Below are 17,325 nucleotides of genomic sequence, written 5' to 3' on the forward strand. Positions count from 1 at the left end.
ATAATTTATATTTAAACAACTGACACCTGTCACTTCTGGCACATGTATGGAGTTCACATCCCTGAGATAGTCATACGAATCCCTTACTGGAAACTCAGCAATCAGGAAAGTAATACTGAGAGTTGGGAAGTCTCTGATTAAAGATAAGTTTTTTAGCTTCATGTTTTGGCAAATAAAATCTTACAAAGACAAAACACACAAAGGCTAAATGAATACCTGTCTCCCATTTATGAAAGGTAATGTCTTGTCAAAGCTGACTCTTTAAATTAACATGATCAGGCAAAAAACTGTCCATTCTCCATAAGCATATAGTCAATAGGAATATTTTATATAGGAATAATAGGAATTATTTTCTAGCTGAGCTAGAAAATAATTTCTGATGATCACATTTAGAAATTACTATTTTTATAACCTGGCAGTTAGGTTAAAGTGACCTTTCAAAGAGGAAGCTGTTGGAATAAATAGATTTTTTGCTTGTTTCTTTCTTTCTTTGTTTTCAAGGATTTCAAGTAATTTGACAAGTTACTGAAACTGAAATGATCGGTTTATCAAATTATATCAAAAGAATGCAGCATTGTAACCAACCATGTGGAAATATGTATCAATTAAAAAATTGTGCTAATAATAAAAAGGATATTGAACTTTCAAAAAATTTCATAAAATCTTTCTATTTGGTATTTTACAATTCACAACCCCAAGCTGTACACAGAAATGTGTGTTTGAAATTCATGCATTTGTAAATTTAACATGAAATTACAAGGTATTAAAACTGTGGGAACAATAATCACTACTGTACCTGAAGTCCTCTGTATTAATTTACATGTGACTTCTGCTGTTTTAAGTATTATGAGAGAAATCATATTAATCACAACTACACAATTAAAAAAAAAAAAAAAAAAAAAAAAACATAGAAAAGAGAATAAAAGGAAATTACTACTAATTGCCATTAGTAGGCCTCATATTTTTAAGATGATTCTCATCTTATTTATTCCTGTCATGTAACTTTAAAACGGAGTTCACATAGTCACACAAATCTGTTGACATCTTAAAATTGTGATCTATTCTCAGTCAGGAACCAGCAATGAGTTACATATAATTATAGTGTCTGGATGTTAATATCTGTGACTTTAATGTAGAGATTCACATAACTTTAAATTTCAATGAAAAGTAAAATATGCAAAGCAGCCACCACAGGAGACAGACATTTTTTTATTATTATTTTTTTTTTAATATATAGAACAGTGTTCTTTAACAACCAGTTAGGCAGAGAACATGACTCCTGGTTTTGCAGATAGAGACTTAACAGATTTTCTTTTAAATTAAGACAGCTGGACTGTCTTCAGATTAGAGGGAGAATATGAGCTAATAACCAAAAGCAGGAAGAAATAAAAGAGAAAAGGGTGATGTGAGACTTGAACCAGTCTGGAAGTGCACTTGGAGGTCTTTCCTGATAAGCAGCGTATAAGGAAGCTTGCTCTTCTAGATATGTTCTGTGACAAAGCTTTCAGACAAATAATCCCTGAGGATGTGGGTAAGCACAAAGCACAACCTGTTTCTACCACTGTCTCAGAAGGAAGCAGAAAGAAGTACAGGGGTGCAGGGTGGTGATGGGGGAGTGTGTCTGCAGTTACTTTAGCATAAGGATGCTAATTGAAGATGTTTTTGTTTCATTTCAGAAACTGTTTAATCAGTTTTGGAAAGGATTAATTAAATAGTTTATAAATAGCTTATCTTCTAATTTTCTTCAACTACTTTGAACTACTTACAGTTCAAGTTCTCCAGACAAAAATGCATTCCTCACCTAGTAGTGTGTCAGCTCTATAAATTGAGGATCCGGGCCCTCTTCTACTGGAACAAATCAAAACTACTCAATGGATACAAAGGATACAATCTGAGCTGCATAACTGATTAAAAGAAAAACAAAACAAAAACAAACAACAAACAAACAAAAAAAAGGGTCAGCTAATGGAGCTAATGATCTTCTAGGGATCACTGGTGACACCAAAAATTACATTTTTGGTTTGACATCCTGAATTCCCAGGACAGCTTCATCCCTTATTCAAGCAAAAAGAGGTATAGGCTGCATACATGTTGCAGCTATTGTATTTCTCTGATCGTCATATATTTAGCTGTCAAATTCCTGGGCATAACTGGAGTTAATCCAAACATTTATGTGTCTGGTGAATGAATGGCATGTTGACTAATATAAGAAGCTTAAGTGTTAACTAGTGAAAGAGAAATCAAAACAATCCCATTTCCATACACATTACTCAGGTTGGTTATCATTCATTTCATGCTTTGTAGTAGTTCCTCTGACAGACGAAGCTATAAGAATATGCTTGAGGAAGATGATGTAGAGAAATTATTTCCATTAGCTGGACAAACTTCTTAAAGCTATAAGCATAATGACCAGTTTTAAGTAAAACCTGAAATTATATATAAAGTGCAATGGAGGTAAAAAAGGCTATTAGGAATTTATGTAAAATTGAAATTTTGAAAATAAATTTGGAAAAGTAATAATAAAAGATAAAGTAGATAGAATTTCTCTATAGATTTTATTGACTAGGCATGTATGCTTGAGAATTTAATTTATTCGCAAAATATATATACCTATGCCTTGGTGCTTTAATTAGCATGGTACTAGAAAAAGAAAAAAAGGTGGAAGAGCTATTTAGCCAGGGACATCAAGGGTAACAAGACGTTCTTCTCTAGGTACTTCAGTGATAAAAGGAAAACTAGGAAAATTGTGGGCTCTCTCTTGAAGGAAATGGGAGACGTGGTTACCTGGGATACAGAGAAGGCTGAGTTACTCAATGACTTGTTGGCCTCATGTTTCACCAGCAAGAACTCTAGGTTAAACATAGCCCAAGTCCCAGAAGGCAAAGGTTGGGGCTAGGAGAATGAAGAACAACCCACTGTAGGAGAGGTTGAGGTATAAGACAGTCTAAGAAACGTGAAGTTGCACAAGTCCATGGGACCTGGTGAGATGCATCTGCAGGTCCTGAGGGAACTGGTAGAAGAAGGACATGGACGTACTAGAATGAGTCCAGAGGAGGGCCATGAAGATGATCAGAGGGCCAGAACACCTCTCCTATGAAAACAGAGGAGGCAGAGGGAGTTCAGCTTGGAGAAGAGAAGGCTCTGGGGAAACCTTGTAACGACCTTCCAGTACCTAAAGGGGGACTACAAGAAAGGAGGAGAGATACTCTCTCTCAGGGAGTGTAGTGATAGGACAAGGAGTAATGGCTTTAAACTGAAAAAAAAAAAAAAAAAAAAAAAGGTAGATTTAGATTGGACATTCGGAAGAAATTCTTTACACTGAGTGTGGTGAGGCGTTGGAACAGGTTGCCCAGAGAAGCTGTGGATGCCCCATCCCTAGAAGTATTCAAAGCCAATTTGCATGAGGCGTTGAGCAACCCGGTCTAGTGGGAGGTGTCCCTGGCAAGGGGGGTGGAACTAGATGATCTTTAAGGTCCTTTCTAACCCAAATTGTTCTATGATTCTCTGATCCTATGATTCTGTGAAGGTACGTTCACGCAGACCTGTGATTCTCATGACTATCTAACTATCCAAAAAGACAGACCAGCTTACTTCAGACTACCACTGGCTAGAACTTTGTCACCTTAGTTTAAGCTGAACATCAGCTCCTTTCATAGCCAAGGGAGAGATTAGAATGTCCTGTACCCATCCCACCTGCCTTATATGGCTACCTTAAGATGCAATGAATTATGCCCTCAAGGCTCTGGTTTTAAATGAATAAAAAGATAATCCAGAGGACTAATTTAATTATAGAGAATTGCATCTTATAGAGTCAGAGTTAGGTCAGATGCATCTTAAGTCATCACATATATTATATACATATAAACACCCAAAAATATCAGTCTAGTTCTCCATATGAACTATGCTATGTAAGCATAAAGATCAGAAGAAAATCCAATGAGTTTATTTTCTAAATGCTGAAAGCAGATCAAAGAATTATTGTTATCTTCATTTTACAGATGGCAGAGGAAGTTAACTCTCAGTTATTTCATCGATAAATAAATAAATAAATGAGACAGAGACAAGGAGATAACTCAGATAAAGGCAAAAAACATGGATAATTCACATGTAAATTATGCTATAAATATATATTTAGTATATTCACCCTTGAAAAATATTACAAAGAGGTTTTGTAGAAGCCTCTTAAAAAGTGCTGTGCACAGCCAGCCCTGATGTGAGCAGCATGTGCCTTACAATACTCCCTCTCTGGCAATGTGCCTTACTTAAGGTTATTGTGGGAAGGCAGCACCTGGCTAATTTACAACCCAGATAATCTTCTTCCAGATAACTGAGGCTGTAAATGCATTAGCATTTTGGTTTGGAGGAGTAGTGAGGTCAAGCAACCAATTCCCCGTATTTCATTCAGTTAGCAGAGCAGTTTTGATATTTTCAAATTATGCTCCTATGAAGGAAATTCTGCTTCAGATATGCATCAAATACCTTCAAATCCCAATGGAAACATAAAAGTTTGAACCAATGGTTGGTAAGTTGAGTCATATCTCATCCGCATACGTGATGAGTATGTTTGGTTCCTATTAAATTTATTCTAAAACCCCCAAAACACATATAATGTAGATGTAGGGTCCAGCTGCTTCAATCTTCTGATCTGTTCCTACTGTATCAAAGCAGTTCCTACTGCAAACACATTCAGAACTGATTCTCACATCACTGAAGATATTGTCAAAGCCTTTCATTCTTTTGCAGTATGTTTAGTATCGTAAAAGCTCTACAGCTTCCATAAGGAGTTAGTCCTGTCTTCTATTATAGTCCGTATATTTCCTACAACCTAAGCTGAGTCATTCCAATATTTAAGTCTGCTACTACTCTTTTCCACTATTCACATGGAAAACTAATTATTCACCACTTCTTTACTGTAGATTTCTATATGCTTGAAAACTGTTAGCATGCCTAACTCCCCCGTAGTTTTTTCCTTTGTTATTCTGCACAGCCCCAGTCTGTGTAATCTTCCTTTAGAGAAGTAAATCAAGAAAAAAGTCTTCAACAAATTCAAGAGTTGAATCCATTTCCCTAAGTCTTGGTCCAATGCTTTAATCATAAGTCTGTCCCGCCTTTCTGACATGATAACTGCCTTGCAAGGTCATTTTTTTCAGATTAGGAGTAATTTTAAGTTTTCATGTGAAAAATTGATGGGCCTTCACAGTAGGAATTTACATTGGAAATACTCATTTTCAAAGTACTTTTTGTTGTTGTTTTTTCATTTTTTTGGAAGATCTAAAAATAATATTCATAAACAACATGCTTTGGAAAAAATACAAAACAAACAAGCCAAAAAACTATAGTGATGAGTAAAAAGGAAGAAAAATATTAGTCAGTTTACAAGTTGTTTTGATTTACTTTTTTTTTTTTTTTTTTTTTTTTACCCAGGTAGCATATTACCATTTTGTCAAAAAATCTATAAATCTTAGATATTTTTGGGGGGAAAAAAAAAAAAAGCTTCCAATATGGAGATTCTAAACCTAATCTTCTCAAAACTGACTACTACTTTGACTACTACTCATCTTTCAGTTTTAAATCATTTTTGTTTCAATGGCTCTTATCAAAATACATTTCATATCATAGGCAAATAGAGACACTCATGGTATGGATTTGGTTTTGGAGAGCTACTTTAATATTATAATGGAAATTACAGTTCATATACCCTGCTGTTTATCATTTCTCAAAATTTGACCAGCCAGATGGGAAAAGTTACATAGGGCAGAGATCCCAAGCTCTGAAATGTAAAAGAGAAACTACAATTGAGGAAAACAAAATTTACCACCTAGAATTTGAAATTTGATGGTCAAGAACAATTACTAATTAAATTCTATTTAGGTAAATAAATAAAGCATAGAATCATAGAATCATAGAATCATAGAATATCCTGAGTTGGAAGGGACCCTTAAGGATCATCAAGTCCAACTCTTGACACTGCACAGGTCTACCCAAAAGTTCAGACCATGTGACTAAGTGCACAGTCCAATCTCTTCTTAAATTCAGACAGGCTCGGTGCAGTGACCACTTCCCTGGGGAGCCTGTTCCAGTGTGCAACCACCCTCTCTGTGAAGAACCCCCTCCTGACGTCCAGCCTAAATTTCCCCTGCCTCAGCTTAACCCCGTTCCCGCAGGTTCTGTCACTGGTGTTAATGGAGAAAAGGTCTCCTGCCTCTCGACACCCCCTTACGAAGAAGTTGTAGACTGTGATGAGGTCTCCCCTCAGCCTCCTCTTCTCCAGGCTGAACAGGCCCAGTGACCTCAGCCGTTCTTCGTACGTCTTCCCCTCCAGGCCTTTCACCATCTTTGTAGCCCTCCTCTGGACACTTTCCAACAGTTTCATGTCCTTTTTATACTGTGGTGCCCAGAACTGCACACAGTACTCGAGGTGAGGCCGCACCAGCGCAGAGTAGAGCGGGACAATCACCTCCCTTGACCTACTAGCGATGCCGTGCTTGATGCACCCCAGGACACGGTTGGCCCTCCTGGCTGCCAGGGCACACTGCTGGCTCATATTCAACTTGCTGTCTACCACGACCCCCAGATCCCTCTCTTCTAGGCTGCTCTCCAGCGTCTCATCGCCCAGTCTGTACATGCAGCCAGGGTTTCCCCGTCCCAGGTGCAGGACCCGGCACTTGCTCTTATTGAACTTCATGCGGTTGGTGATCGCCCAGCTCTCCAACCTATCCAGATCTCTCTGCAAGGCCTTTACACCCTCATTCGAGTCCACAACTCCTCCAAGTTTGGTGTCATCAACAAACTTGCTCAAAATACCTTCTATTCCTACATCCAGATCGTTTATAAAAATATTGAAAAGTACCGGCCCTAAAATGGAGCCTTGAGGGACCCCACTGGTGACCGCCCGCCAGCCTGACGCAGCCCCATTTACCATAACCCTTTGGGCCCTGCCCGTTAGCCAATTGCTCACCCATCGTATGATGTTTTTATTTAGCTGTATGGTGGACATTTTGTCCAGTAGGATCCTATGGGAAACCGTGTCAAAAGCCTTGCTGAAGTCCAAAAAAATCACATCAGCTGGTTTCCCTTGGTCCACCATACGGGTGATCTTATCATAAAAGGAAATCAGGTTAGTTAGGCAGGACCTACCCTTCACAAACCCATGCTGGCTGGGACCAATGACTGCTTTGTCCCCCAGGTGCGCCTCAATAAGTTCAAGAACCATCTTCTCCATGATTTTACCAGGCACTGACGTGAGACTGACAGGCCTGTAATTGCTAGGGTCTTCTTTCTGACCCTTCTTGAAAATTGGCACAACATTTGCCAGCTTCCAGTCTACCGGGACCTCTCCAAATTCCCAGGATCATTGAAAAATAATTGAGAGAGGTTGCACGATGACGTCCGCCAGCTCTTTCAGCACCCGGGGATGAATCCCATCCGGACCCATGGACTTGTAGGGATCCAGGTGGAGTAGCAAATCCCGCACACGTTCAGGGTCGGTTGGGAGTTTGTCATCCCCACCGTCCCGGTCCTCCAGCTCAGGGCACTCTAGGTCCCGAAGCCCATCATCGGCATTGAAGACAGAGGCAAAGAAGGCGTTAAGCGTCTCTGCTTTGCCTATGTCATTGTCTGTGAGGAGACCTTCCCTATCAAGGAGCGGCCCTATGTATTCTTTAGTTCTCCTTTTTCCATTCACATATCTAAAAAAACCCTTTTTATTTTCTCTCACAGACACAGCCAGCTTCAACTCTAGGTGTGCTTTGGCCACATGAACTTTCTCCCTACAAACACAAACAGCATCCCTGTATTCTTTCCATGACACCTGGCCCTCCTTCCAGTAGCGAAACACTCTCTGTTTCCGCCTAATCTCCATTAGAATGTTCCTGGTCAGCCACGCCGGCCTCCTGCCCCGCCTGCCTGACTTGCGATATTTAGGAATTGCCTGATCTTGTGCTTCTAGGAGGCATCGCTTAAAGAATGACCAGCACTGGTGGACATCGAGGCCTTCAAGAGCAGTTTCCCAGGGGACCTTGCTGACTAGTTCCCTGAGCAGCCTGAAGTCCGCTTTCCCCATATCTAGGGATGAGGTTTTGGTGGCACTTTTCCTTCTGTCACCGTAAATTTTGAACTCAACCACTTCATGGTCGCTATGACCAAGGCGGCCACCAATCACCACATCTCCCACCAGACCCTCTCTGTTTTCTAGCAACAGGTCTAGGAAGGCACCTTTCCTAGTTGGCTCCGTTAGCACCTGCACCAAGAAGTTATCATCTAGGTGCTTCATGAACCTCCTGGACTTGCTCGGGTCAGCCGTGTGGCACTCCCAGTTAACGTCCAGCAAGTTGAAGTCCCCCATAAGGACAAGGGGAGTAAATCTCGAGGCCTCTCTTAGTTCTGTAAAGAATAATTTATCGGCGCTATCGTCCTGGCCAGGCAGTCTTTAATAGACTCCCACAACGACATCCCCTTTATTCATTCGTCCCTTGATCCTTACCCAGAGGTTCTCAACTTTGCCATTGCCGACCTGAAGTTCCACACAGTCCAGCCCCTGCTTCACATACATCGCCACCCCACCACCTCGCCCACCCTGCCTGTCCCTCCTGAAGAGCCTGTAACCATCTATCGCAACACCCCAGTCACAGGACTCATCCCACCAGGTTTCGCTTATGCCAATGATGTCGTAGTTGCGGGACTGGGCCAGGACTTCTAGCTCATCCATTTTATTCCTCATACTGCGTGCGTTCGTGTAGAAGCACTTCAGGTGCATCTCCTTACACTCAGCACCTTGTGGATCTGACCGAAGGACCTCACTGGCACACAGCCCCTCTGATTCTAGCGTACCATCCCTTAGGTCTTCACCGGCGTGCCTGGTTTTAGCCCCTTCCCCCTTCGACTCTAGTTTAAAGCCCTATCTATCAGCCCTGCCAACTCCTGACCAAAGATCCTTACCCCTCTCCGAGAGAGGCGCATCCCATCCGGTGCCATCAGGCCCGGTGTAGCATAGACCTTCCCATGATCAAAGAACCCAAAGTTCTGCCGGTCACACCAGTCTTGAAGCCACGAGTTTATGTGAACAGCACGCCTTTCAGCTTCGATCCCCCCTATCGGAAGGACAGAGGCAAACACAACCTGCGCCCCTGATCCTCTAAGTAGTCGCCCCAAATCCCTAAAGTCTCTTTTGATCACCTTCGGACTTCTCGTTGCTACTTCATCGCTACCAGCCTGAAAGACCAGTAGCGGGTAGTAGTCAGTGGGGCGTACCAGGCGCTTGACTTTCTTGGCAAAGTCTCTCACCCGAGCCCCAGGGAGGCAACAGACTTCTCTGCGGGTTGGGTCCAGTCGGCATATCGGTCCCTCTGTCCCTTTCAGAAGGGAGCCCCCCATAACAATAGCCCTTCTTTCTTTTTTGAAGGATGATGTGGCAATGCGACGTGTAGGTCGCCTTGTCTTAGGCGCCCCCTCCAACTGGGACGGGTTTTTATCTACTTTGTCATTTAGATTGTCTTGTTCTAGTCCTTCATATCGATTATTTAAGGGTAGATGAGAAGGTGAGGTGGGCAGAGAGAGGGCTCGCCTACCACCCCGAATAGGCACCTGCCTCCATTCCCCCCCTTGATCTAGGTCTCCTCCCGCTGCCTGGCAGGAGGAGGGAACCTCCGTCTTCTGCATAACAGGAGATGCCTGTGCTGTGGCAGGCTCGTGAGCCTGCCTCAGAGAGGGTAGAGTGCACCTCCACCAGTCAATTTCCCTCTCTGATTCCCTGATGCTCCTGAGCCTGTTCACCTCCTCCCGGAGCTCCACTACCTGGCTGAGCAGTTCTTCAACCTGGGCACACCTCCCACAGGCATACCCACCACTGCTGTCGGAGACCAACAGAAGGCTGGGGCACACTCTGCAGCCCAGGACCTGGACGGCTGCGTGTTTCCCCGAGCCCTCCGTCTGAGTAGCCACACTGGTGACCGTGGCTGGAGATGCCGCACGAGATGCGGAGGCCACGGTTTTCTGCCTGGTTGATACCATGGTCAGGTTCTACGCAAGCAGGTTACAAGCACCGAAAGGAGAGGCAGCTGCAACAGAGCGACGATGGGCCCCCCGCTCGCCCTGCCCACGCGAACTGCCGCGCAAACTGCCGCGCAAACTGCCGTGCCATGCCCTTCGACGTGCCACGCCCTGTTTGCCCGTCCTGGTCGCCGCGCTCCTGGTCGCTCGTGCTCCCTAGGGGCAACTTTTAAACAGCCTGGGAGGGAGTGTTGCTGGCTCCGCCTGTGCCTCGTCAGCCTCCCTCGCGAGGACAGCCAGGTCCCGGCGGCTCCCCCGAGTGGCCTCGATGCCGGACAAAAAGCCCTGCCCGCCTCGGTCCCCTGCTCCGCTGCAGAACATGTCTGCCCCGGAGCCGATCGCCTCAGCAAATGAGGCGATCTTTTGACTTAAAATTAAAAGCAATTCAAACAAATTCAAACAAAAAATTAAAACAAACAAATAGTGACCAGTGACCCATAGGATCAGAAATACAGGATAGTCTGGTCTACAACAAATGTCCTGTGCCTTATTTAGGCTTATGGTTCAAGACAAATCAGGGTTTTTGGGGTCGTTTCAGACTGACCCAAGAGGTGACCAGGAAGCAGTGACTCATTGTGTCATCAGCATCCTCCTGGGTCTGTGAGATGAGGAATTTGGGAGCCGTCCCCTATTCAGGTGGAAGATGTACAAACAAACTCTGCAGAAAATATGTTTTGTCCCATGTACAGGATACACAGAATATGCAATTCAGCTAGGGGATGTATACCTCTGCACTTACATGTGTAACAAAGTAAGTTAAGTCACAACTTACTTTTTTGCTTCCGTTAGAATAGTTGGAAGCTACTCTACTTAATGTTCGTTTCCAATGATAGTATCATTTGTGCTTTACATTTCTTTGGGCATAAAAGCTTTAAGAAATACAAACCTAGGATAATAAGCCATTTATACATTTCTACTTGGAAGATCCATAAATTTCACAGAATCACAGAATTTCTAGGTTGGAAGAGACCACAAGATCATCGAGTCCAACCTCTGACCTAACACTAGCAGTCCCCACTAAACCATATCCCTAAGCTCTACATCTACACGTCTTTTAAAGACCTCCAGGGATGGTGACTCCACCACTTCCCTGGGCAGCCAGTTTCAATGACTAACAACCCTTTCAGTAAAGAAGTTCTTCCTAACATCCAACCTAAAACTCCCCTGGCGCAACTTAAGCCCATTCCCCCTCGTCCTGTCACCAGGCACGTGGGAGAACAGACCAACCTCCACCTCACTACAGCCTCCTTTAAGGTACCTGTAGAGAGCGATAAGGTTGCCCCTGAGCCTCCTCTTCTCCAGGCTGAACAAGCCCAACTCCCTCAGCCTCTCCTCTCAGGACTTGTTCTCCAGACCCCTCACCAGCTTTGTCACCCTTCTCTGGACTCACTCAAGCACCTCCATGTCCTTCTTGTAGCGAGGGGCCCAAAACTGAACACAGTACTCGAGGTGCGGCCTCACCAAAGCCGAGTACAGGGGGACGATCACCTCCCTAGCCCTGATGACCACACTGCTTCTTATACAAGCCAGGATGCTGTTGACGTTCTTGGCCACCTGAGCACACTGCTGGTTCATATTCAGCCGACTATCCACCAGTACTCCCAGGTCCTTCTCTGCCTGGCAGCTTTCCAACCATTACTCTACCAGCTTGTAGCTCTGCTTGGGGTTATTGCGCCCCAGGTGCAGGACCTGGCACTTGGCCTTGTTGAACTTCATGCAGTTGACCTCAGCCCATCAGTCCAGCCAATCCAGATCCTCCTGCAGAGCCTTCCTACCCTTGAGCAGGTCAACACATGCACCTAAATTGGTGTCATATGTGAACTTACTGAGGGTGCACTAAATGCCCTCATCCAGATCATCGATGAAGATATTAAAGAGGACCGGCCCCAGCACCGAGCCCTGGGGAACGCCACTAGTGACTGGCCTCCAACTGGATTTGACTCCATTCACCACAACTCTTTGGGCCCAGCTATCCAGCCAGTTTCTAACCCAACGAAGCGTACGCCAGTCCAAGCCAAGAGCAACCAGTTTCTTGAGGAGAATGCTGTGGGAAACGGTGTCAAAAGCCTTGCTGAAGTCAAGGTAGACCACATCCACAGCCTTTCCCTCATCCACCAAGTGCGTCACTTTGTCATAGAAGGAGATCAGGTTCGTCAAGCAGGACCTGCCTTTCATAAACCCATGCTGACTGAGCCTGATCGCCTGCTTGCCCTTCAAGTGCTGCATGATGACTCTCAAGATAATATGCTCCATGAGCTTCCCTGGCACTGAGGTCAAACTGACAGGCCTATAGTTTCCTAGGTCTACCCTCCGGCCCTTCTTGTAGATGGGCATCACGTTTGCTAGCCGCTGGTCAACTGGGATCTCCCCTGATAGCCAGGACTGCTGATAAATGATGGAAAGCGGCTTGGCCAGCTCCTCCGCCCGTTCTCTCAGTACCCTCGGGTGGTTCCTCTCCAGCCCCATCGACTTGCGCACGTCCAAGTGCTGTAGCAGGTCACTAACCATTTCTTCGTGGATACTGAGGGCCACATTCTGCTCCCCATCCCCTTCCACCAGCTCAGGGTACTGGGTATCCAGAGAACAACCAGTATTGCCGCTAAAGACTGAGGCAAAGAAGGCATTAAGCACCTCCACCTTTTCCTCATCTTTTGTAACGAGGTTTCCCCCTGCATGCAGTAAAGGATGGAGATTCTCCTTAGTCCTCCTTTTTGCACTGATGTATTTGTAAAAAGATTTTTTGTTGTCTTTAACGGCAGTAGCCAGATTGAGCTCCAGATGAGCTTTGGCCTTTCTAATTTTGTCCCTGCACAGCCTCGCTACATCCTTATAGTCCTCCCTAGTGGCCTGCCCACTTTTCCAAAGATTATAAACCCTCTTTTTTCTCCTAAGATCAAGCTGCAACTCTCTGTTGAGCCAGGCCAGTCTTCTTCCATGTTGGCTCGTCTTTGGGCACGTGGGGACAGACCATTCCTGCGCCATTAAGATTTCCTTCTTGAAGAGCTCCCAGACTTCCTGGACTCTTCTGCCCTTCAGAACCGCCTCCCAACTCTACCAACCAGTGTCCTGAGCAGCTCAAAGTCAGCCCTCTGTAAGTCCAATACAGCAGTTTTACTGGTCCCCTTCCTGACCTCACCAAGAATAGAGAACTCCACCATTTTGTGGTCACTCTGCCCAAGACAGCTTCCGACCACCACATCTCCCACCAGTCCTTCTGTGTTTGTGAAGAGAAGGTCTAGCGGGGCACCACCCCTGGTAGGCTCACTAACCAGCTGTGTCAGGAAGCTATCTTCCACGCTCTCCAGAAACCTCCTAGACTGCTTTCTCAGGGCTGTGTTGTGCTTCCAGGATATGTCAGGGAAGTTGAAGTCCCCCACAAGAACAAGCGCCGATGATTTTGCAACTTCTGTCAGCTGCCTGTAGAACTCCTCATCCGTCTCCTTATCCTGGTTTGGCGGTCTATAGCAGACCCCGACCAGGACGCTAGCCTTGTTGGCCTTCCTGCTGATCCTAACCCAAAGGGACTCAACCTTGTCATTCCCAGCCTCGAGTTCCACAACATCGAGAGATTCTCTAATATAGAGAGCCACACCACCACCCCTTCTGTGCTGCCTGTCCCTTCTGAAGAGCTTATAGCCAGTCATTGCAGCACTCCAGTCATGAGAGTGGTCCCACTACGTCGCCGTAATGGCAAGCAAGTCATAGCCTGCCTGCTGCACGATGGCTTCCAGCTCCTCCTGTTTGCTACCCATGCTGCGTGCATTTGTGTAGATGCACTTCAGCTGGGCCATTGCCTTATCCCCCGGCCTTGCCATTGTTCCCCCTGGCACAGCTCCAACAAGCCTTGTTTCAGCCCCATCTCCCATCTTACCTAGTTTAAAGTCCTCTCAATGAGCCCCACCAGCTCATTTATGTTTTTCCACCCCCTTCTAGGATCCCTAACTACAAATGAATTAAATAAGGCATTTAGAATTGTTCTAATTACTGGTGAAATTGAGAGAAAAAGGTTAAGAATAAAACTCATATTGAAATTTTCTTTTAATATTTTTGAACTGAATTACTATTCTATTTTTACTCTCTTATTTCTATTTCTATTTTATTTTTTATTTTTATTAATGTTTATTTTTATTAATTTTATTTTATTTTATTTATTTTTATTTTATTTATTTTTATTTATTTTATTTTTACTTCTTTATAAGAAGTAAAGCTTTTTTTTTTTTTTATAAAAAAGCTTTACTTTTTATAATTATAGGGCTTCTTGTAAAGCATAAATAAAAGCTCTCAGTGTACATGACAATGACTGTGCATGAGAATATGAGAATAATTCACATTCAAGGGTTTTAACATTTTCTTTCTTGCTACCGGTCCATGAACATATCACTATCCAGTTTAGCAGAGCTAAACACTTGTGCTAAGGTCTAATTTCAGTAGATTAACAACACTGCTTCAAATCAGAGCTCTGTTGCTCAGTTGCATCCTTATTTCATTTGTGCACTGTGGTCACCCATGTTCCTACACAGTCAAGTCTCATTTCTCAGCTTTTTAACTTCCATGAGCATTAACATTAACTTTAGAAACCACACTAACAGAACATAGTCTAGCCAGGCCTGTTCCATTTTGTTCTTCTTTATTGAATTGAGCCTCAAAATTGGCAGTTGCATAAGAATACGTGACTAGACTGTCACATTGTGGAAACCTGCTTGGTATGCTCCTCACATCTTCTCCAGGCTTTCTATCACTTAGTGCTGACAGCATGAATGGATGCAAAGATTTACTGACTGACACTGCAAAGTTGCCATTGTCAGGAGAGGCAGACACCCTAATGATGCACAGTGTTGCTGAACCTAAAATGGAGAGAGAAAGGGAGAGAGAGAGGCACTGTTTCCATGGATACACAATAATACTTCTTCCATATCTCTTCTTCATACTGCCTTCCCATCTGTGTCCATTCTGCAGATAGCAGTTGATTATGTCTCATTAAGATATTTAATAACTCCCAAGTTATTAATTAGTGAAGATTCAAATAGGATTGTGTCTTGTTGTAAACATTACTCATACAGTAATCTTGAAATATATTACATAAAGCAAATAATATCACCCTGTACCTAATTTAACCACATACACATCAATAAACCTTGGAAACTAATGCAATACAGTGTTTCAATACTGAGTTTTCTGCTCCAGACTTCCTTGCAACAGACATTACTTGTTACACCAGGGCACTGAGCAACAGTGGTTCTTGGACTCTAGCTTTAAGCATCTGGCTGTAGTATTATTGAAATCTGAAATTCTGAAATAATAAAATCGAAGTAAATTGCCTGGTTAATTCAGCGCTTGGAGCAAGCCGTACAGCCCATTTACAAGTATTACATAACCCCTACAATCAATAGGTGTTGGTGTCCATACCCAGTCAATAGAGAGATAGACATCTTCCAGGGAGATTGCAATCCCCACTGTAGGATAACCTCCTCTTTCTCATAGAATTCAAGTGTGCTGAAACAAGCCTTCTAAAGCCAACCACATAATGATGAGTAGTAGAACCAAATTGTGATACACACAGGTGGTGATCTGACTTAGGCTTGTAACTTCTAAAACTGCTCAGTAGCCCCTTGCCCACTGTTGGCTACCTTACCGTGACATAAACTGTGCTGTGGCATGCAGAGCAAATGCATACTTGCAGAATTAATACAACGTAATAGAGAAGCAGATTAAATAAGATGGAAAGCATTGAGGGTATGGTGTCCAAATAATGCCTTTTCACATTTTGAAGGTGAAAGCGACTCACTTAGATACCTTGCCTTTAGTGGAGTTATTTAATGAGAAGTCCTTTTACGTGATTCAATGGATTTGAGTATGTTTATTAGTATCTGGTTTATTCTTTAATATTTTACTTATGATCCTCTGGAGGCAACAGCATTCATTCCACTGACCTCAGAGGATTCTATCTCATAGAGGATATAGATATAAAAACAGTAAAGATAGAGTTAAATTATTTGCAGAGTGCATATACTATCTTTCTTAATAAACTGCTTTATACTAAGTGATTTTACTTGTTTTCAGAAATATGTAAAGAAGTCGGAATATTTGTACATAAAATTACACAAATCAGCTCTAGGGTGAAAATGTCAAGATGCAAAATAACTAAAAGGATTTGAAGAACATCTCCTAGACATTACACATGCTTTTACAGCACAATTTCCTTCAACACTACTGGGAAATACTCCTGTGATAAGAGTCAGAGACCTGCAGTTTTGATACAAGATGTGATTAATCTTTAATAAATGTATTTGTGGTGCAGAGATACAGGTGTCCCAAGAGCTGCAGACATAAGACTTGCAATTCATTTCCCTGCTGAGCAAAATGAACTTTTTCAGCCTTACTCCACAACTCTTACTGGTATTGAGTAGGCTTTTAATTCATGTGAATCATCTCTGCACACAATGAATCGCTTCATATGAGAGCTGCAGAGTAGTTTCCTAGTTGTCTATTGCCTAATTTGAGAAAGACATACAAATAATTACTAAATAATATCCAAAAAGACTGTCTTGGTCCTTGAGAACCACCAAGCTTTTAAGGCACTGCACAAACTCAACAAAATTTGTCCCTGAATTTTAGAGTGCAAAGATGGTGACACCCAACTGTGATTCAATTCCTATCTCCATTTGACTAGCAAAACAAATCATAAGCACACTAGACATTTATCAGGTAGTGCAGAATATATATAATTTGCAAATTAATGTTCAGTCCATGAGAGTGACTGCAAAATTAGTCTCTGACTGGAACAAATTCCTGAGACAAAATAAGGAAATAGGCTTTTGAGTTGGGTTTAGCTCTTCAGTCCCTCTGGTCTAAGAAATATATATAACTGTAAACAAAACAACTTCCAGTTCAAATGCAAATATCTGTAAGATGACTTATTCAATCTGGAAAACTGACCTAAGGGACTTGACCTTCTATTCTTTTAGTTCCCAATTATATCACAAAGATTAAAGCACGCTTCCATCTTTACAAACAGCATGTTCTGTTAACATCATATGGGTGTTATCATCAGATAAAGCACAAGAGAAAGGACAGCATTAGAGACTTTCATGTTTTCAGCAGAATTTTCTAACATGCCTCAGAGAATACAGGGATCATACTGTCAGGTCCATTTCATTTAGTTTTAACCTCTTAAAAATTAGGTGTCTGGTTAAGCTAAGTTTCATCTGGGTGTTTTGGAAGACATGAAAACCTCTATAGAGCAATTCTTCCTGTTTCTCTTAAGAAACTCTGGATTAT

This window comes from Aythya ferina (genome assembly GCF_964211825.1).
Source record: "Aythya ferina genome assembly, chromosome: 3".
In the NCBI taxonomy this organism is placed as follows: domain Eukaryota; kingdom Metazoa; phylum Chordata; class Aves; order Anseriformes; family Anatidae; genus Aythya; species Aythya ferina.